The 23,144-nt window shown below is 44.3% G+C and overlaps 1 long non-coding RNA gene across 1 annotated transcript in view; it reads right to left on the reverse strand.

Moving 5' to 3' along the window:
* The window catches only part of LOC129737433 (uncharacterized), a 34,581-nt gene that overhangs the window by 5,752 nt on the left and 5,685 nt on the right, over positions 1-23,144 (reverse strand). Inside the window, exons 2-7 of the long non-coding RNA XR_008735285.1 lie at positions 13,940-14,101; positions 9,577-9,667; positions 9,390-9,486; positions 7,208-7,291; positions 5,139-6,310; positions 4,849-5,051 (exon numbers count right to left, since the gene is read on the reverse strand). This is a non-coding gene — a long non-coding RNA (uncharacterized LOC129737433). The remainder of the gene's footprint in view (positions 1-4,848; positions 5,052-5,138; positions 6,311-7,207; positions 7,292-9,389; positions 9,487-9,576; positions 9,668-13,939; positions 14,102-23,144) is intronic.

Here is a 23,144-nt window from a genome sequence, read left to right on the forward strand (position 1 = left end):
GCCCCGTTTCCTACTTATATTAATGCATACATTAAACTTGCACTGCTTTAGCACCCCCTGCGCTGGCTGGAGAGAGGCAGTGTTGGCTGCATCCTCTTCTGATGCGCTATGCCAGTCCCTTTCCACCTGCACCTCTCTTGGTTTTAAAAATACACCTTCATCAAGACAGTTACCTTCCTATCACGATGTCTGGAATTTGCAGGTTGTCTTAAATAAAGGACATTTTTCAGAGCTGGCAAGAATATTGTTACTGCAGTCAGTTCATCAGAAAGTTTTGTTGGGGTTCAATAGCAATTGCCTTTTTTAATTGTAAAGTCATTTAGATTTTGATAAAGCTTGCTGTCGGTTTCCCAGAAGTGTCTGAGGTGATAACTGCCATTTAAATAATATTCTTCAGGGAAAATTTTATTTTGATTAATTTGTCAAATTATGAAGTGCTTTTAAAACTGACAAAACATTTTGTTTGGGCATTTCCAAAACAAAAATATCTGGGATAACAGACAGGATGGGGGAGGCAGTGTTGGGATGAGATCACTTTAAAAATTCCAAGTTTTTGACCTAACGCAAGGCAGAAATGTCAAACCCTCAAAAACATTGGTAGGCCAAGAAACCAAACCACCCAAAGGAACCTGATGTTAATGCCTCAGTGCCCATGCAGGGTTCACTATAGTATTAGCCACGGCCAATATGATGCTGTTAGCTCCCTGCTTTTCCTGGATTTCAAATGACTTGGTTCCCAAGCACTGGCGAGCTGCCTCCTCCCGTGGCCGCCCACCCCAGCAGCCGGTGTGGCCCAGCAGTCTGGCAGGGATGCTCAGGCTATTCCTGTTGTCTCTCCCAGAGCTGTAAAGGCAGCTGTGTGGTGGTGTTAGAGGAAAGGGCAGCTGTGCTCAGTGCAAGGCAGGCACAGAACACAGGTGCCTACAGCAGGCTTTTTCTAAGCTTCCCCAGCATTTACTCCTGCAAGAAAAACAACCACCAAGGAAAGCAACAATTGTCACGTAATTGCAATATTCTGAAAATAATAAACTTCCTTTGGTAAAGGAGCGTGTTACTAATGTAAACATACAGGGCTAAGATTGAAATAAGGCTCCAAGATAATGAAAAATGTGCAAGGACTCTAAAATAACTCCCTGCAGAGCAACAGGAGCCTCTCCCAGGCTCAGCACTAGCATCCCACATCTGGGATAGCTCATTAAAAACCACCCATGGTACTGAGCAATGCCCAAGGAGCAATGCCTAAGCTCAGGACAGGAGCAAAAAGCTCAGTGGAAAAGAAGGGCTCAGAGCACTCTTCAAGGTGAACCAAGACGTTTCAAGTGATGTGAGATGGAGAAGCCATCGGCATGGCCAACCTTGAGAGACAGCTATCAAAGCACAAACACATCCCTTTAGGAAAACAAGGCAACCCCTCCTCAGCCATACCATATAGCAGGCTCAAGGGCATGCGATGTTTCAGCACGCATATCGCTGCTCTCTGCTCTCTAAATTGGGAAGGACCTTGAATGTTCTCTTTAAATTTAATTTATAGACAAGAAACCCAAAGTTTCTTAAAAGAGCACATCAATAAATTAGCATCAAATTTTGCTGCCTTGTCAAAGATTACCAGTTTTAATCCATTTCAAGCATGAATGGGGAATTAGAAAATAGCACTGAGATATTAATAACAAGTAGTTCAGTGTGTGCCCTTAATTTGCTTAAATTTGAAGGGCTAGTAGGATTTTTTCATGCAGAGTGGCGAAGAAGCTGAGCAAATAGAATAAAAATGGGTTAATGTACCTAGAGCTTTCAGGCTAAAGCTCTGTTTTCCTATTGGTTTCTGCATCAGACATTTTCTGGCTGAACCTGTTAGCAGCTGAGGTGTATACCAAAAGTAATTAATTTACAATCATCTGAGTGAGCATGACTAAAGCTGTGGACAGAAGTACACAACTGGGCTTCAGCAGTGGACTGTACCTTTGACTTTTACCTTCAAACCGAAGCATCCTGCCTTGCTCCACTGAATTTACCAGCGGACTTCTTAGCTTTACTACAAGGAACCTCCTTTTATAACTACATCCTTTAGCCCCAAAGGCTACAAAGCCCACTTTTCCTTAAAAAGCTGGATACAGTCTCTCTCCAGCATGACTACTAAAAAAGGGATCTACATTTTCAGTTGGAGGGTGGATCTGAAATCAACATCCTCATATGGCATGAAAATAATTGTTTGCATCCATGCAATGCACCTTGTTTTGTGGAAATGTTCATTTAAACCTGGATTATCAGCACCCATATATTCTGCATGTTAATGCTGTTAATGCAGAATGTGTCTACATGACTTATGGTAGACACTATGATGAAGGGAAATAAATCATCATACACATAAATCAACGTAAAGGCGGGGAGACTGGTCCAGGGTTAAGGGACTAGCCTTGGTTTGGAACACCAAGGCTCACGTCTCCTCTGTAGCGGAACGTGTTCACAGATGAGCCCTGCAGACTCCCCCATGGTAAAATGGGGTTATAGAAATGCTGTAGCTCAGTCCAGGAGGTGTTGCAAGGGCAAGCCTTGCACAGATTGGGGAAAATTCAGTTAAGACTATTGAATAAAGTGAAGAAAAAGTCTTCATTTCATATGTAAATTATTTTAATGGAAACATTGCCATGGGGCAATATACACCCAAGTTTAGGAGATTAGTTTTCTCCTAACTTCAGCAGACTTTAGCCTCAGCAGCTTGATCATTGTGTCTACAGTTTACGGATTAGACAGTGATACTCCCCATTTGGCATCTTCACACCAGCCTTTGTGGAAATTCGTAAGATGTGGTTTTCTCCTGGACACGTCAAATGAGTCACTTTTCCTAACCCTTTAAAACCCACATACAGTTTCCAATTAAATTTCTATCAAGTGCTAAAAATAAAACAGTGGGAAAGAGGAGCTGCGCAAGTAACAAGGCTACTAGGAGACTCTCCAAACATACTTCTCCTGTGAGCTGCAGTGAGCCAGCCTGCATGCCCAGCAGCGCTATCCTCTATCCTCCTCCTGCTCCTCTCTGCCTGCTTGGTTCCAGCCCTCCCACCCCCAGGTGCTACAGTAGTCCATGCTGAGATCTATGTACCAAATGAAGCACTGTGTGTCCTCTGAATAAATAATAATAATAAAAAAACCCCAAAGTTTTCATCCTGAAGGGCCACACATGGATGAAAGGTATGCTCACGCATTGCTCCCAGATCTTTTACAAGCCTGGAATCATTTGCAAAATCACTCTCTTGGTGCAATATCATTCCATGCTCCTCATAAATCACCTTAAATGTACCCATCTACACACACACTGGCTGGAGATAACCTTTTGAGCCTCTATCAATTCATACTTGGTCTGTGGATGAACAGCAAACAACGCAAGGCCAAGACCCAGAGGTCTGTCTGGCGTCTTCTGTTAAATCCCTCTGTCACTGATGGTGGCTGCCTCCAAGAATTCACCTCATCTTTCCATCAGCAACTGGGAAGGCAACTGAAGATGTGCTTGAATAATCAGAAACTGCCTATTAGACCCCATGAAAGAGAGTCTCAGGGCCATCCCACACAGCAGGTGCTCACGCACCCCTTTACATGCTCGCACCCCCTCTTGGGACAGGATACCTGTGCACGTAGGAGCCTCCAGCCAAGTTGCTGTGCTTCCAAGAGCAGAACAGGTGGGGATAAAGGAGGTAAGATAGACCAAAGGGCTTTTAATCTGATTGTCAGCACTTCAGGGAGAAAATTAACATGCCTCAAGTCTGGAGAACACCCGCTAAGCCTGCTCCCTAGGACGGTCCCATATAGCAGCCATTTAATGGGTGTTAATGGGCTGGTGCCTTCAAAGCTTTTCAGTCAGCACAGATGCTTGCCCTTTGACAAACCACTTTGATCATTTACGCTTCTAGTTATTTCTAATTCAGAAAATATCATATGAATTGTTTGAAATGTGCTGTACAATAGGGCATGGTATTGTTGATTGCATCCCCTAAACTTCTGCAAAACAACTAGCAAAAGTTTGATCCAGGCAGGTAAAAAGGAAATGAGATTAATATAAATTGAGCTGTGAGTTAAGGTTCCTTTTCTCCTCCTAGATAACAGTAGATGGCATTAGGATAAAGTTGTGCAAGGAAGTTGAGACATAACTGCAATATTATATCATAAATCACAGTGCCTTGACATAACCTTATTTATAACCTGCGCCTTATTCCCATGGCCCTTGCCATTACACGGGAAAATGCAGATGCTCCAAGGCCAAGAACAGATTTCAGAACCAAAGTGAAGAAAGCAGAGACCACGCTCATCACTAGTTTCTAGTAACAGTCTTCTCTTTTTTCTAGGCGGAATGACCACAGTAGAAATCTCATCAGGTCACACAGTCATTATACATTACATCTATAATCCAGCCTGTCCACAATTTTTCAACAGCTCAGTGTTTTCCTTTTGAAAAGAACTGCTGTAGTTTACCTGGAGCAAAACAAGTAGGGGTCACGAAAAAGAAAGCTAAACCCAACAGTTTTGGATCAACCAAAACTACTGGCACTGGTACTAGGAATACTTAATTTGATGCAAAGTTAATATTTGAGTGTTTTCATTTCAGCAAGAACGGAAAAAAATATCAGTGTTTGTAACTCTGGGCAGTTCAGCCACCCCGCAGCAAAAATAATAATCAACTATTTACACAGCTCTGCTAATAACCTTTGTCACAGAATGAGGCAGGGCAGAGTGCCTCTGGACTGCCCCTTGCTTGTGAGTTCTGACCTGCATTTACCACCCAGTGGAGTGTTTGAGTTCGCAGCTGGAAGCGTAGCATGAGCGACACATCGGACGAGCTCTCAAGTGTTGGCATTTTACCTGGAGCTCCTGAAGATGTGCCTCTCAGAGTGCAGCACATGTGGGACATGCTGGGTTTGCTAGACCAACCACAAAGAGATGCAGCTGACCGGAGAAGCAGGTGAGAAGGGATGCTTAGTGCTCTCTCCGGGAAGCAACATCTTGTTCTGGACACACATTCCCATGGGCAAGAAATCCTGGACAAAGTCCACGACTCCACAGAGCTGGAAAGCAGAGTGGGAACAGTGTCTTGTCTCATGTCTTAGGGCTGACAGGATCATCTAGCACAGCATGGAGAAGTTGCTCCTTACCAGGCTCGTAGGAAGGCTCCTGTGACACATCATCTCCACGTGAAGTGAGACAGATGACCACCTCAGGCGCTCCATCGGTAGCTCTGGATGTTAGTTAGGAGATAAGTCCCCACCATGGGATGTGCAGGACTGCTGACTGGTCCCAAAGACCACCAAACAGTTAGGAAAGTGTTTTGAAAAGGAAGAGGAGATATTTTCTTCCCCAGTAAGATCAGGTTCCAAACCTTTTTCCAGATAAAAAATTGTTCTTAAGTAAAACTGTCCTGATAATTTAAGATATTTTTCTGTTAAAATTAAAGCTATTTAGAAGTATTTCCTATCAGCCACTCCATAGCAGTTTTGCTAAGATATCTTAGGATAAGACAAATGAAATAATAAAAGCAGTAGGAAATATGGAAAGAAAATTATTAAGATTATATTTCTCCCTGGTTTGACCTTATTTCTGAATAGGCCATAACAAAGTGAAAATAAATGTTTCAAAATGGAGATACAGGTTTTAATCCCTCCTAATTAAAAAATAGCAGTAACTGATCTATTTAAATGGAACAGTTTGAAGGAATGAAGGGAGGAGGTGCATCCCACCTTCCCCCTTCCTTCCTTACAGGCCAGATCAACTTCCAGCACTTCCAAGTTGTTGGCATTACCCCAGAAGTAATCGTGTTGCTGTCTCGCCAGGGAAGATTGATGCCTAGCTGTGCTGACAGACATGCTGATGCCTCTTTTCCTTAGGTTTCCAAGGTTATGGTTTGACAGTCAATTAAAAAGTTCTCTCTTCCCTGACAAACTGTTGGGCTCCACTGACTTCCCCCCACCCCCACCCCCACCCGGCCCCGCTCTTCCCTTCTCATAAAACTCCTTCGCTTTCTGCCTCCCGGATCACAGGGGTTTATTAGCACCCCGGTACCGCAGCCTTTTTTGGGTGACTTTCTTCATGCTCTTCTGTACCACAGAGGGACATCCACAGCTGGGCACCCCCTGCATCTCCTGCAGAGGTAGGTGACAGAGGAACACAAACTTCACAGCTGCTCTCATTGACACAGTCGCAGCCCCGTACCACAAACTCGCTGGTTCCCTGCTGCCTGGGCAGAGACGGACGGATGGGGGCCCGTATCCCAAGCGCTGCCCTCTCCCCTTTTCCTGACGGTTGGTCGCAGGGCAAAGCCTATTGCCACCTGTAGCAGGATTTGAGAAAGCAAACGTGGACAGCATGGGAGATACCAAAGCTGCGCTTTCCCCGTTTCATTCTTCTACCTGTAGATGGCATGGATATACCTTGCTATCTCAGCAGCATTCTAGAGAGCAGCGCTTTTAAATACGAAGTACTACCTAGTGGGTGAAATTAACTCCCATCAAATGATACAAAACACCTACATAAAATACCTACTTGACATATCAATGTTTTAAAGGCACTGAAAGGAGTATTCAAGCGAGAAACAACTGTAGGAGCTATTGCATTTTGCTTTGCAATAGTCTTCATGCAGTGAGGATTTCCCACGGCAGACGGGGGGTGGGTGGGGTGAACAAAACCAAAAAAACCTCCACAGAGCCAAAAAATCAGGAGAAAACCATCTGAGTGACACTCAAGCTATACAACATGCAGAACTATGCCTGTGAACTCCACCCATCGAGACATCTCTCAGCAACCACTGCCACTGAGACAAGGTGTAGGAGGCTGTTCTTAGGAGAAGCAGTGCATCTAGCTAGATTTGCAACCATGCCTGTGTATCTTTGGGCTGGTAATGCAAAAAATATGTAAATGCTTCAAGGTTCAGAGTAGCAGTTAGTGAGAATGATGGGAAAAGACAAAAACCCTAGCAAGAGTGATTGCACGGAGAATGAGGTACCTTCACATTTCTATAACTCCTCGTAATCACCTCACCATGATTTTACAAATACCTCTGTAAATCAGACCCACAGCATCTTTGTTTGGGCACTTCTGAAAAGTTTCTCCTTAACCTTAACTAACAAACACTCAGATTTTTGCAAAACTCTGCATTTGATCAAAGTGAGAGATTTACTCCATGCAGAAAGCAAATCTCAACAGAGAACACTTAAAATTACTTAAATACCTTCAGATGAGAACCCTTGAAAAAGCGCCTCTGCAGGAAGCTGGAGGTTATCTGTAAAATTCTGCTTGCTGCAATGCCTCCTCTCTACAGAAAAATAATAATTAAATTAATTTTGGGTACTCCATTAAGCTGCAGTGTTCAGCTGCCATTCCTACAAAGACTTCTCACATGGTATCATTAGCACTTACTTCCAATGCACCAAATTAAGCGTGTAGGCAGGACTGTGGAGAATTAAAGTCAAAATAATTCAGATGTGCAGCTACCTAGGACACTGCTTAACAGATACAGCAGAACTTTGAACATGCCTTAATAATTCTCACAGCCATTTCAGTAAGGCACCAAAATTTTCCACTACAGTTAGAGCAGCAAGCAGCTTCAGGTCCCCTCAACTCCTTACTTGGACAAGTAACCTCACCTTAGAGCAATGAGTATTTGCTGAGAGCGTATCCTTATTTTACCACTCCCCTCTAGCTGAGGGAGCTCTGCTAGTCAGTGTAGAACGTATAAATTATACAACCTTTTGGAAATAAAAAAGAATTTTAAATCTGGGCAGACTTCATACTGTGGATGTGCCAAAAGTGAGAAGAATGAAGCTGGAGAAGAAAGAATAAGCATGAGGTCATTGTTGTGGTTTAACCTCAGCCAACAACTAAGTACCAGGCAGCCACTCAGTCAATCCAAGGATCAGAAAAATGTAAAACCCGTGGGTTGAGATAAGAAGAGTTTAATAATTGAAATAAAGTAAAAATAATAATAACAACAACAATAATAATTGTAACAAAGAGGATAGTGAGAGAGAGGAATAAAACTCGAGGGAAAAAAACTCCAAGTGATGCACAATTCAACTGCTCACCACTCACTGCCCGATGCCCAGCCAGTCCTCGAGCAGTGATCAGTGGCTCCTGGCCAGCTCCCCCCAGTTTATATACCGAACATGACGTCTTATGGTATGGAATATCCCTTTGGCTAGTTGGGGTCAGCTGTCCTGGCTCTGCTCCCTCCCGGCTTCTTGTGCACCTCCTACCTGGCAGAGCCCGAGGGACTGAAGAGCCCTTGACTCAGGGCCAGCACTGCTTAGCATCAACTCAAACATCAGCGTGTTATCGGCATTGTTCTCATACTAAATCCAAACCACGGCACTGCACCAGCTAGTAAGAAGAAAACGAACTCTATCTCAGCCAAAACCAGGACAGTCCTGTGTACAGTAGGGACAAGAGTTCACCGTGAAAGAAGAACATCTTTTTTATTTTATTCTATGCTTCTTTTTATAGTTAAGGAAGGGGGGGTAAAAATGACATTAAAAAAACAACACAGAGGATGATATTTTAATAGTTCCTTCTGTATTTTGAGCTTTGAAAACGTGCCCATACTCTTCAACGACTTTGAGAGTCACTAACCTCCACTCTTAAGTGACTGAGAGGATACCTTGTTCACATTCATAAAAATCTTGATTTACTCTGGGGCATGAACCATAATAAACTGTGTTTATCCTTTAAGAAAGATGAAATTAAGCAACTGAAAATGCAATTAACTTCCTCCTGATACATAAAATATATAGACAAGTTCCCTAACCAGGCAGAGATACTACAGGTGTTTAGTACCCTGCACCAAACTTCAGCCCTGTTTAAGATAGAAAGCCATGGAGGGGGGGAAATGGGACTGGGAACACAAATACCCTTTTACAGAACTGTGAAACATTCAGGGTTGTGTTTCAGTCAAAGAGGAAGTTTCAGCTGAAATCAGAACATAACAGGACCAAAATTCCCCTTTGTCTTGTGCACATCAACTTCATCTCTATTTAATCCAGATAAATTGGCACTCCCTTATGATTTATTATATTTGAGGGTTCCATAAACACCTCTAGTTTGTGCTATGATATGCAAATTATTATATGAATATAGAAGTGGAGATAAGCCTCTCCAAGATGTTCTAAATACCGAAAAGAATAATTAAATTTGATCTTAGCTTGTATTTTGGTGCTTGATTTCTTAACTTTTATTACCAAAATACTGCCCCCCCCAATTTATAAATCATTCTCTGATACTGTCCCTCATTGAGATAAATAATTGCACAAGCTATTACCCTCTGTATTCATTTATCTGAGAATGCTTTCTGGGTTTATTTTTAATCCCAGTTTATCAGTGTTTCCACATCTCTTCCCTCTCTGCCACAAAATACCTACCCTAATCTCTCTGTCCAAAAGGGTCATCTTTTTGCTCCATTGCCTTTAGCTTCTTTAGCTTCCATCAGACTGGGTTTTGTGAAGTAGATCTGCTTTTCTAGAGGAGACACTGTGATTCAGCTGAAAACTTACCATAAAAATAGCTGTAAGTTTACTTGGGAGACTGAAGCCAAAGTCCTTCAGGTACCTTGACTAGGAATATTGTCAATGGTCTTTGGGTCCCCTTCTCAGCACTGCTGCCAGATTTCATGCACATCTTGCAGCACACTGGCAAGGTACTGTTATAAAAATGACAACAATCAGTGTTAATTACTCTGAAGGCTGAACATGCACGTGGGATGCAGAGGCATCTCACATTACTTACACCTAGGGTTCATTTTGATAATGGAACTACTACAGCTGGAAACAATAACTCTTCTATCCTTCCAGTGCCATCCCAAAGCATGGGATTTTTTTAGCAGATTTTAAATACATTTGACCAAGTTGTCCTATCATTCCCCTAGCAGAACCGCAACAGGTTTTTTTGTTGTTTTTTTTTTTTTAAAATGACACTATTTTTAGTAAGGTACAGAGAGTCCTTTGGGTTCAGCCATTCCCCATCACTGACATTCTCCACCCTCAATGCAGTCACACCAAAACAACACAAGTGATAAGGGCACAGAAGGTCTTGACTGCTAGGGGTAAGCCAAGCTGCAGCTCATTTGCCTCTTTAGGCACATCCAGTTCTTGCAATTTGTGATGTTCATAGCTGTATATGCAGCACTAGCCTGGGGTATTTGAAGAGCTTGACCAGCATGGCAAGGCACCTACTTACTAGGGACCTACACAAGGGAGGTAGTTCGCTCCTGGTGTCTCTTCCACACTGCCCTGGACTCTTAACATCATGGAGATGCCCCTCATTACAAGTCAAACCTTATGCTACTATCTCAGCTTAAGTAAAGTTGTGGGCAACCAAACGGCAGTAACTGTCTCCTCAACCATCAGCTGAGTCAAGGTCTTCCCTGAAATTAATGGTCTACAAATCTAAACTCAGCTATGGGCTGCTGCAAAGAAATCAAACTGATCTTCAGGGATTCTTTCATGGAAAATAAGTGTCAAACCTGGAACACAAGCACCCTTATAAAGTTAAGTTGCCAGAAACATAAAAGCTTAGAAAAACTGCCTAGAGAAAGCTGATATTGGCACTGATCACTAATGCCCCAAATCAATGGGCAGCTGTGAAGTCCATGAGCCTCAGAGGATCCTTTTGCACAAGGGTCTGTACAATGAGACTTCGCTAACAGTGCTTTTTATTGTGCCTGATCATTCCCGGGTCTCACAGCAGAATAATTTGGCTGAAAAGAGATATCTGCAGACATCAGTTATTCCATTTCCCCTGACACCCATTAACAGCCATTAGCGTTAACTTCTGACAAAACTTGGAATGCTATGGGGTGTTCCAGAGGGCTGGAAAGAAATAAATGGATGGTCAGAAAAAGCAGATGGCCAAGAAGCCATAATCTTGCATGAACCCCAAGCAAAATCACAGAAAGGCTAATATGGTACACAAACATGAAAGAATTAGAAGATAGCATAAGTGAATGCCCCATCAAGGTAACTATTTCTTTGTTGTGGATTTATCAGGTCTGGCTGATAAAGACCACTGTGTTGGTTCAACACATTTCAGTAAGGTTTTTCACTTAAGTGAGTGACTTTATGACTCCTGGTGTTGCAGGATGTTAAAGTCAGCGCTATAGATAAATCAGTGTAGATCAAAGTTAATTGAAAGACCGTTAGCTGCTAAATCACAACATCTATCGTACACCCTCTCACACTGCAAGCTGAGTTCAGGCAAGCCACTCCTGATTTCCCATAGAGATAAGGAGACTCACACAGGAATGGGTACCACCAGTCAGCTGGCAGCTAGCAGGAGCCTCCTTAGGTCTGTGAGCTCCAGGCCAAAGCTGCAATTTCACATTAGATCCGAAACGAAGATACCATGTCTACATAACCTGGTACTTGAGCCAATGCTTCTGCAAAGCAATGGACTCAGCTGTCTCCCAGCTGTGCTGCCAATGGAGGAGCTTTTATAGAGCGTTACCTGACTGGTTTTTTTTCTTAGAGACATGTTGGACAAAGTGGCTTTTAGCCTCTCTCCTTGCCAAGCCTGCTTAGATACCTCCTTTCCTTTAATCAGAATATATAAAAGCCCATTGGAACCATCACTCCTCTAACTGCTCACGGTCTGTCATTTTATGCTTTTCCCTGGGTCCTCATAGTCAAAGCTGTGCCTGAATCCTGCAAACTCTTTCGGCATAATCTCACTTAATGCACAGACTCCTCTATCCCCACCTAACCAAAACTGCCATTCAGGTTGTTGTTTCATGTCTGGATCACTGGCACACTGGCATTGACTTCCTTACAGCTTGGAAAACACGATCTTGCCCTACATGGTTCTGCAGAATATGACTCCATGGCAACGATCTGCTCTAATGACTGCAGCTGCCCCTTCTCCCCTACTCCTCCTTGTGTTTGGGAGAAGCTGCTTTTACACTTCGATAAAACAAAGACATTGCCCTCTTTCAGATCCTTTCCTGAAAAAAAACCTTTTCTACAGGACCACCAAACTTACAAATCACAATACTCACCATTATCACCTTTTCCTTCCATATTTCCTGTTCTATCCCACCTGAGCTCTCTTCTTTCACTTGGACTGGAATGTTTTGAGGGCTGAAGGCCATCTCTTAACTGTGCATAACTGTATTCAGTACAGTAACCTCCCAGTCCTGGCAGACCCAAGTCCTACACCTATTCCTACTAGAGTCTCATTTCCACGTTTATAAACCAGAAAAACTGTTAAGCAATTTCCCAGCCATACCCAAATGTCTGAACTGTAACTTTCACAGTGATTTCTTGATCCACTATGACTGTATTTGTTACTCACATGAGTGTCAACACAGCAGGAATAATGAGCCTGTCCTAAACAACACTGCTGTTTCTCATTTACACGAGGGCCGATGGGCAGAACTGAACATGCCTCCAGACTGCTGGAGCTGTGTGACACACTGTCCTTCCAGCCTTTAGAAAAGCCCTCACTAAGGATTTATTCACCCAGTAGAAGTTGTGACAAATCAGAATTGCTCAATGCTGGAGCATCAATGCCAGGTGTTTTACTGACATAGTCCAGCTAACCGCATCCCTCCTGAAGCAGCCAGCACTCTTCCTTCTGGTATCCCAGGACATGTGATGCAAACTACTGAGCAAAAAAAGCATGATTCGATGGTGCTCAAAGCCTGTCACCTGTTGGGAGACTCCTCTGCTAGTCAGTGAAATGCTGTATTGATTTCTCCCTGTGGCTGCTTCGTGTGTAACCAACCAGGATCAACTCCAGGGTTTAGACTATACACAGTGTAAGAGCTCATCTGTCCGGGAGGTTTTAGAACACAAGTCAGGCCTGCTCCTCACCACACAAGCATGTCCACACACCAAACGTGACAGGCAGGACAAGGCAGGGTGGCTGCCTGCAGAGCTGACTGCTATCCTCAGGACGAAGAACTGTGCAGATTGCAGGACCAGACCTGCCAAAAATAGATTCAAGATTTAGAGGCACATAGAAAACATCTGGGGCCAGTAGAGGCTCTGATGATGTCTCACTGCTGTCTTCCTTTCCTAGTGTACATCTTGTCCACATTAAAATCACTGGAAGCTGAGAGCAAATTCAAGCAGCCCTCAAGGAAGAAATCAGTTTTACCAAAAGAAGAAAGTCACCTGTTAAACCTCATTAAAATTTTTAAAAAGTAGCAATTTTATTCCTGGCCTAGAGGCTCACATCCTTAATCATGGCAGTTCAGCCCAACAGTAGGTTTTTTTGGAAGCACAAGGAAACATGTAATCATGCCTCAGCAGGGAATAATGATGAGCCATGTAAATACAATCCCTTGGACACTAACTGTTGCTCCACACAGCTGTCCAGATGCAGCCTGGTACCTCCCTTATGGCAGCATCCTTCTGTCCCTACCTTCTTCAGGCTACTGGCCTTTTCCAAGAGGTCCAGAGTGGGCCTGGTGGCTCTGCAGCTGCAGACCTGCACTGCCTTCAGATCTGGAAGACAATTTTTTTTCCCTGCACAGTCCTGGTAGAAACAAAACTAATTTCATTTACCAAGAACAACCAAAGAGGCAGGATTCAGAGCTACTACTGTGGAAGATAACAAAGTCAACACACAATTTCAATTACTTGGGTTAAACAACTGATTTCCATTTCTGCTAATGGGATTTATGCATCCATTCTACTGAGCACATTACTGAAAATCTGCACCTCATTCTGACCCTAGGGATTTTTCTTCCCCTGTATAGCTTAAAAAAAATAAATAGAATGTAATGCAAATAAAATGAATGCTGCATTACATTCTGCTTTAGCTTTGGGCCATTTGCAATGCCTCTGCCTCTCTGGAGTTATGTATTTTGTTTCCAGTAGATCTCTCGCCCCACTCCAGTGGTGAAGCAGTTGTCTAAGGTAGTGTCTGCTCTGGGTTTATATGTTGTCTGTACTAGCAAGTTCCCCTTTCATACCTTTTCCTGGATAACTGGTTTGAGTTCCTTGGCTTTGCCAGGTGTCTTCAGGATTTTGATCTTTCATTCCTCTTCTTGAATTAGTACTGCATGGGCAATCTCTTCCTTCGGCTGTTCCCCACGTGGAAGGCACAGGCCTGGAGGACTCACCCATGAGAGGTGCTAGGAAAGAAAGTCTGCTTAGTAACACTGCGCTGTCACTGATGTTCAAAAAGCTCACCATTGTATTTTACGCTGCAAAGAAACAGTTAAATCTTTAAATGCAACAATGAAAATGAGAGTGTCAACACCTTTTTGTCTCTTGGATGATTTCCAGGCTCACTCAGTTTATTAAATAAGAAACCATGAAATGGCCACCTGTTTAGCAAAGTCTCTGCAAGCCTCTTGCTAACCTTTGCATTTCATTTTTCTTAAACTGTTTATATACACAGGAGGGCTCAATCCTAACTGAAGCCTCAGGGCTTCCTGGTAATTTTAATAAAAAGGTCAAACTGAGAAAGGAGTGATTGTGTGTTGAAGCAGGCATCAAAGCTCACAAGAACAAACAGTGCTCCTGCACAGGCTGCAGCACGGAGGGATGCCGTCAAGGAAATTCTAGAAATGTTCTTGTTGCTCAGTTTGGCCACGTTTTAACACCAAGGAATCTGTGAAGCAGATATTCCAGTAACAGAACACGATGAGATGTTTGGATTTGAAAGTTGGATAAAAAGGTTACAGGTGAAATCGCATGGAACAACAGATCTCTGCATCAACATCCCATGAGGCTGGGCTTCACATTCCAGCTGCTGAACGGAAAACAGCTTTGGAAAAACCCCATCCTCCCTTCTCTACTTTGACTTGTGCTTCTCACACACAGCCCTTTCCCTCTTTCTAGCCGGTTTTGTCACTCTAAGAGTATTCTGACACCTCTTAAAAGCACTCAACTCTGTTCATATAAATGTTACTTAAATGTCACGTGGATTAAATTTGTATTTGCATGACAGAAATATCCCTCCACACTGTACTAAGTCCACTACTGATGGAAGCTGCCCCCAATAACACAGTTGTTACGTAGATGGTCCTCCTGACCTCATTGAGCTGGGACATCTCAGCAGCCTTGTCAGTCCTATAATCTATTCCTGGGATGTCACAGGCCATAGAAAAACTCTTCTGGTTTCCACCAAATATTAAGCTAGTGTAACCTGGCCTTAGTGTAACAATTACAGCCGATTAATGATTACATTGATACTTTAAGGTAGCTGAAAGTCACACCCCAAATCTAGTGAAGAACCTGGAATAGCTACAGGCAAAGATGCAACAGCTTAAAAACCAGTTTAACAAGCATGGAGAAATACAATAGTTTCTGCTCCGGCTTGTACTCCAGGTAAAATTCCATTTCCATAGCTGCCAAAAAAGCAGAAACCACATCTTTGACCATGGCGTTAAGAAGGGAGGCTTCTTACCCATATCCTATATGGAAACATGGTCTGGGCTCCTTGGAGAATCAATTCAGCAAAAGGGCCTGAAGGAACCCCTTAGCATTCAGGCTGAGCAGTTCAGTGAAATTTAGGCAATAATTAAATCCAAAGCTGGGCAAGGAGAGTCATCATAGGTGGCTGAAGCAAAGGCTAAGAAGTGTCAGTCTCAAATCCTGCTCCCCTTTGGAAGCTTCCAGCCTAGTAGTTTTGCCATAGCAGTGCAGACCTCTCCACCCAACAAGGGTAGGACAGCTGACGTAAGACTTGCTTTGCTCAGTTACCTTACATTGACCCTTCAGAAAGAGTCTATGGCTCCTGGTAGATCTGTGACTGAGCAGGGGGTAAGGAGGAAAAAAACAAAAAAGAAGAAGAAAAAAAAAAAAAGAGCTGGAAGGCTGAAGCAAGTGACTGAAACCAGGCTGGAGAACCAGCTAATGGAGAGTTGGGTTTGGAAATGGCAGAGGTGACTGTGAGAGCAAGGTATAATGGACAGAGGACAGCAAAACAGAATGGAAGCATGCAGAGGAACCAGAAGACCCAGTTCTTTTCCTGGCTTTCCCCATACGTGCTGTGTGACCTCGAGCGTGTTGTTTTACCCTTACACTTCCATTTCCTGTGTGCTTAGATGTGAACTACTCTAAGGAAGAGATTATTTCTTCCTATAGCTCTATACAGACCTTAGCACGGTGACCATAACTGAGACCTACAGCCTCTGATGTAATACAGTTGCTAATGTGCTAATGAGGAACAGGATGTACTCAAGTTATGTGTATGTACAGGACTAATGCTGCCTTAACGGCTAGCATAAAAACAGCCAAGGTGAGGAAAGCGTGGCTGCGGAGAGTAAGAGAAAATAAAGCCGCCTTTCTCTGGGGTCTGCCTGAGGCTGGTACACAGCCTGTGCTGCCCACAGACGTGCCTGAGGCCCTGGACAGCACATCCCCCATGCATCCCACTGCAGCAAGACTGTGTAGGGAACAGCTGGGCAAAAGGAAGGAGAGGGCAGGAACCCGGCCCCTGCGATTATCCACACTGTCATGATGTGGGAGGAAGAACCAAGCACTGGCATCCTGAATTCACAACTGAGCCCACAAAATTGACAGCGAAAAGGACAGGAATAGGATCTTTGTACTTGTACCATGAATATTTCTACGGTAAAATACTGAGAAACACCTAATCCTCTTTTTAAAAAGGAAGGAAAGGCTTACCAGTAGTCTGGTCATGTCTAAGAAGAGAATCACTTTCAGACATGTCAGTCATAGCTGTTCCCAGTTTCCTGCCACCAGCTACCAGTCTACCTGAATGGGCTACAGACAAGGTGAGCACCGCAGTCAGACACGATGGTCTGCAGGATGCCCTGCTTCCTTTGCAAGCTTCACTGAAAGAGAAACACTGCTGCATTGCAGCCTTGTGTGGAGTTTGGTTCTAAGTTACAGTTTGTGCCTCGTTCAGAAAATTTAAGTGATGTTACAAAGCCAGAAGTGTAACCAAGGTCTCTTCATTTGCTGTTCCCTGTGAGGAAGCATTGTGAATTCAGAGGCGAGATTTCAACAGGCAGTCTGTCATTCTAGACCAGGAAAGAGCAACAGCTACTGATCCCTTAAGGACAGAGGATAATCGGCATTCGTCTGCCACCCTCCCTCCAAGACATGAGGTGCTGGCAAGAATGCTGTGGGATCGCTGATAGCCCTCTCCAGGACAGGGAAAGAAACCACAAAGTTTCTTCTGACGAGCTGTGGAAATTAAAGGAATTAACAGCATTTCCATTTCTTGCCCAGTGCCCATGCATGGCAGTTTAGCACCTTCAAAATGCTAGAGCTGTGTCTGCAGAAGGGGCTCCGGACACCTGGTGTGACTCTGCAGACTGCCAGGGTGCTGAGGGCATTGCCTTCAGATTCAGGGCTTTTGTCTGGAGACCTGGTCTCAGGCCATTCACATGCCATATCAAACCCCAGGTCCTCCCTGCATTCCTGCAGCCCTTCTGAGGGCACAGCAAGTGCAGGCATCTATTGTAATTTAGAATTCATTTGTGGGGCTTGAAGGACTGTTGTTATTAGCTTCATGCAGGTGTTAGAGATTTCTTCTGCACTCCAAAACAGATGCTGTGCAGATCAGCTTCAAAAGCCCTTAGTACTCCTCACGCTCGTGTCCTTTAGGTCATAGAAATCACTTTAAAGTCAGCAAGGAAAAAAACCCTGCTGTCTTCCAACAACTAAGTGGGGCATACCCTAGAGCTGACAGCAAGATTGAACATCGCCTCTGTGCACTGCGAGGCGATAAATCCCTTTACTGGCACAGATTACTGACCGGATTGCTTGCATACAGATTAACACAACAGCATGAGTCCTCTGGGTGACTGCAGAGCATGGAAAGCGGGAGGGGTGAATTTATTTGCTCAGATGTTTGTGATACTTATCTATCAATCACTAAGGAAAAAAACAGTTCATAAACTTAATTCTAAAAATACCTTCGTATACACAGAACAGAGAGCTGTGAAAATTACCCAAATTAAAAAAAAGGAAACAAGCAGCCCCAAGGTGGCATACATGAAAGCCCAAAGCTGGTGCCACCTGCCCAGGGTCAGTGCGCCCTGAAACCACACCTGAGGTCTCCCCTTCCAGCCATGGGATTTCCTAACCTACCTCGCTCGAGCAGCACATAGCAATAATGCAAACAGCATGACTGGAAGAGGAAATGTAACATGTGAAGCAAATAATTCATCTTTGAGAGCCTCAGAAAATTCTTTCCCATTTCCATTTTTAATTTACCACCAAATATGTTGAATTAAAGAGAGGCTGTGAAACCTTTCTTATGGTGGGGAAGATGAAGGAACAGCCCCTTCACATTTTTAATTAAGTTTGCATTGACTGATGATAATTTGTAGTTTATCACCCCTATTTCATGCTCCTTATCCAGTCCCTGCCTTGCGGGCTGCACTCAACCATAGGTGGCACGGTGCGAGTTGCAGTCCCTCACCCCAGGGAGGGGTCCATCCTCCCTAGCCCACTGCCCACCAACCCCCAGTGGTGCTGCTGCCATTAGTGATGGACCACTTGTCCCTAGCCATTGTACTGCCTAGGGGAGCCAGGTCCCGGCCCCCCAACATGCTGCACCCATAACGAAGGGCCGCCACCGAAAAGGCTCTGGCTGCTTCCAGGAACCCCGTGAGGAACCAGCCTAGGAGCTTGGGAAGTTTCTCCTCTTCCAACGGGCTGCCAGGAACCATGGACCTATTGCTCAACCAGCCAACCTAATTTAAAGACCTGTTGAATTAGTGAGATATTACTCTGATGCTCGAGACCAGGTAGGTGCCTGGCTAGCACCCAAGTAATTTTGGGGTACTGGGCCTGGTCTGCCTGATGCCAACATGTTTTGGCAGCTGGATGTACTAGCTTGGCACCCCTGGGTAATTCAGTCCCCACATTCGAAAACTGGCCTCAGAAATGAAAATGTGACTTAGAAAATAGACACAAACTCTTCTAAACCAAGACAGCAGCCCTTTTTTAAAATAAATAAATAAATGATTAAATAAATAAATTTCCTGAGCTTGGTTATCCCTGAAATCTTTTATTAATGAAATTACTTGAACAAATTTCTCAGGAGACAATAAGCATCACAGCCTCATTTGGCATAAGCTGAATCGACTCTCCTACATTAAAACTGAGATCAGCTGCTAAATACTTTGTCTCCCCCAAAAAGCAGACTATAAATCCAATAATAAATGCAATGATATATTTATCAAGGAACTAGAGGGCAAAAATAATTGAAATGATCTGTTCCTAAATATATTCCAGTGTTGGGAAAACAGAGTCTGCTTCCATTTCTGATGCAAATATTTTTCCCAGTCCTAGTATCCTTTAGGGACCACTTCAGCACGTGGTGGGAAAAACGAGTACCACCCTGCAAGTGCCAAACCTACGGGTGCTCCCCATCAGCTCTCCATGTGCTTGGGGAGAGATGTGGGACAGAATACCCACAGCCAGCAGGAAAGCTGGCACCAGGCAGGCTCAGCCCAGGGGCCGGGATGCCTTACATGCAGGTGCTGGAGTGCTCTGCACCATTTCCCAGCTGCCTCCCCACTTCTCCGCTGCTTGCATTTGCTGGATACTGGCCTAACCACTCCGATCTTTGTTATCCTTCCATGCTTGGAGACCAGCAAATGAGGTGAATGAAACTGGATGTTCATCATCTCTTGCGGGGTCACTGGGCACCTCCAAGCCTCCGTGAGGCTAGAGTTACGCAGCTGCTTGCACAGCCTGAGCTCAGTTCAGTGGGGATAACTCATTGCTTCCATTTTCTGAACACTAGAGCAATAACGATTAAAAAATCACAAGGATCAGCACAAAAACATTCCAGCTGTCCACTTGATTAATTTTTGTTAATTATGCATGGGACTACAGACAGTATTTGTTTTCCGTCTTGCTACAGATACTTTGTGTGGGCCATAAAAGTGACTTTTCTTGAAGAAAAGAAAATATTATCTATGGAAAGCCTCGCTGCCAGAAGCAAAAAAAAAACCTTCCGAAGTAACTTCAAAAGATTTGGGTTCAGGCAACAGGGCAGCATTTTTAAGTAATTTAATTTAAAAAGAAAAGTAGCAACACCGTAACAGCACTATCTGAACACAATCCAGTCAAGTGGATTTCATTTAGGACACAAATACAAAACCGGGTGGAAAATCAGTATTGACTTGCAGTATTTGCAGTTATTTTACTGGTTATTTTTTAAAAAAGTTACACACCAACGATTGGGTAGCACAACCTAATGGGGCTGCACCAATGCCCCCACACTGATTTGCAGCAAAAGCTGGGGGTCCACATCCTTCTAAGAGCATCCAACCGTCCACACTGATCCCTACCAGGGAAACAGGTTAGGAGATTGGTACCAAATGAAAATAGGAGGGGTGAAAGTAGGAGCAGTGACAGGGCTGTACCTGAACATTTGGGCAAAATAAATGGACTGGCCCCTTCCTGATTCCCCCTTCTTTCCCAGGAGCACAGGGGAAGTAATAACATGTCTGAGGCTGGCGTCGCAGCTCCTCTGGTCCTGCTTAGCTGCTGGAGACAGCAAGGGATCTGCCAAGGGCAAGGTTAAGAGGGCAAAGCAGAGCTTCATCTGGAAGCCAAGTGCAGAGCCCTGTGCAGTCAGTCAGTCAGTCTTCTCATCGCCTGTGCAGCCCTCAAGACACCCTCTCCTGCCTGTTGCCCCCAGACAGCCAACTCTTGGTCGTGGTGTAACGGGCAGAGCCAGACCTCTGCTAAGGCGATCTCAGGGAGGGCAGAAGGAAGATGGTGAAAGCTGCAGACACACAGCACGTCTCTTCTAACCCAAGGACAAAACTGCAGCCACCTTGAGTCTGAGAGGTAAGACTTAAAGAAAATTTTAAAATAGTGTTTTGAAGGAAGAAAAGTAGAACGTGATGCTGCTTCTGAGCCACAGCCCACACTGGATGCAGCGATCCTGCACAGGCAAGCTAGGGCTATGCTGCTGGGATGCTGCACCGACCTTTGCTAGAGCCAGAGCACACAAGACCAAGACAATAAAAGGGGAGAGAACCTGTTTGAAAGGACTCGAATAGACCTGCCACGCTCCTGAGCACTGCCCCCTGCTTCTACATACAGGCAAGTCATGCGCTTTCATGACAGCAGAAAAGCTCTTTGATTTCCCAGAAAGTAACAAATTATTCCATGCTAAGAGCAAACTGGTGCTTGACACAGCATTTGTGTAACACAGCAAAGCACATGGAGAGTGGGAAGAGAATCCTCTCGTAGAAGGATGATAAGCCCGTGACCTATGCATTTATGATCTGTGCTCTAATCATATTCACCAAACAATACATAAAAATACTTAAACAAAAGTCAGGATGTGTTAAAAGCAAACCAGGTCCCCAGCAGCTTTCTTGAATTTAACCTTCATTTCTCTTGCTCTAAATTTTCCTTAAAATAAAAGCATGACCCTTACCAGTATGCGTACCCAGTTTAACATGCAACTGTGCCATTAAAAGCTGTGTTCGTTTTTGTAGACAATAGACTGGCATAATTAGATATATACCTTTTCTCTTAATTTTTGTGTTTCCAGCCATAAACAGAGTGTCACCGTAGCTTTCCTTGGTCCCTCTGCAGTTACAGGTGGAGATCAGCCCTCGAGTTCTCCAGCAACCACATGCTGCTGCTTGCCAGTGTCATGAACAAGTGGGGCACTTGGAGACTTCACAAGCAGCAGTGAATCCATTAATGCTGGATCAAAGGTTGCATTTTCAGCCCTTGCAGGCACTGGAGCAATAGAAGCACACACACGAAGGCTTCCACAAGCCTCTCTAATCCTCCCAAAGATGACATTTCTTGCAAATTTACCGGGTCCACATCCTGCACTGGCAGCAGACAGGGCAGCTCCCACACAGCCGCATTTATTTGGTTACACTGTGATCTCATGAATGGCTTAAGCTGATATAAAGCACCACTTAAGGGAAAGAGCTGGTTGCTCTCTGCTTCCATCCTCCCCTCCTGCACTCCAAGAAAAGCAGTATCAAAGGATTGATTTAGATCAAAGCTGGATTTTTTTACTGCAGCCTGATTTTCACGCAGACGGTTAGCCCAGTCCTGCACAGCCTCACTAACACCCCTGCCAGTGCTGAGGGGAGACCAGGGGGTCACCGGGCAGGAATGAGCAAAGCAGGTGGTGGAGGAAGGACTCCACACCATTCCCACATTGGGTTTTGGCATTGGTTTCAGCTGACCTTGGCTGCCCTCGCTGCTGGAACAAGTACCCCAGTGGTTTGCCCCCACATCCCAGCCCACGTTTCCATTTCTGTCTTTGTGTCAGCACTAGACTGTCTGAAAAATAAACTGATGAACAAAACACTTTTCTCTCTTTTTTATCTTTTTTTCCAACCAAGAGACAGGTGTTTACCCCCCAACTAAAGTGGTAATTAAAACACAAGATTAGGCTTAAAAATCAAACATGTTATTTCAGCTGAGATGCTGCTGGTCTAAAGACTCAAAGCACCCCAGGATACAGGTCCAGCACCGAGTTTGTCTCCTGGCACTGATTTGAGTGAGCGTAATACACCATCAGGGTAAAGCATCCCTCAGGTCCCCCGTGTTCACTGCTTGCTGGGTTCTCCCATTTGAGCCGCTTTAGTTCCTCTGAGCATATAATGCATTAATGAATCCTTAATTCCACTTGCTCTTCTTTCTCACACAAAGCCTTGGCCACCAGCGTCCTGCAAGCAGGGCCTGGGCTCAGGCTTTAGGGCTGAAGCAAGCTGGCAGCCCAGGGTGTCACAAGAGCTGAGTGTTATTCTTTATCAGAACTCACACAGTTCAGAGCCTTTCAGCATTGCATGGATCTTACCTGTGCTCTCACAGAAAACAATAAAAAAGAATAAAAAAATGTGCTAGTCTTAGCCAGCAACTTCACCAAAGAGCATTAATAAAATCTTACAAAAAAAAGCCTTCTAATTCAGGCTAGTTTGATGGACACCACAATGTTATCAGCAGAGAGCCACCCTCCAGGCGTGCTGCCAGGAGATGTATTTGTGCGGCATGGAAGTGCCCTGGTAGCACACCCTGCACCCCAAATGGATGGGGACACCCATCACACTCTTGTCATGACACAAGAGCCCAGAGACCTTGTTAACACCAAGCAGAGCAGTCTGAAGATAATCTCTTTGGAAGAACACAGAGGCAGACATGGTTAATTAGCCAGAAGGAAAGCAAATTGGTTGAGAAATCCAAAATAAGGGGCAA

This window comes from Falco cherrug, chromosome 15 (genome assembly GCF_023634085.1).
Source record: "Falco cherrug isolate bFalChe1 chromosome 15, bFalChe1.pri, whole genome shotgun sequence".
Classification (NCBI taxonomy): Eukaryota; Metazoa; Chordata; class Aves; order Falconiformes; family Falconidae; genus Falco; species Falco cherrug.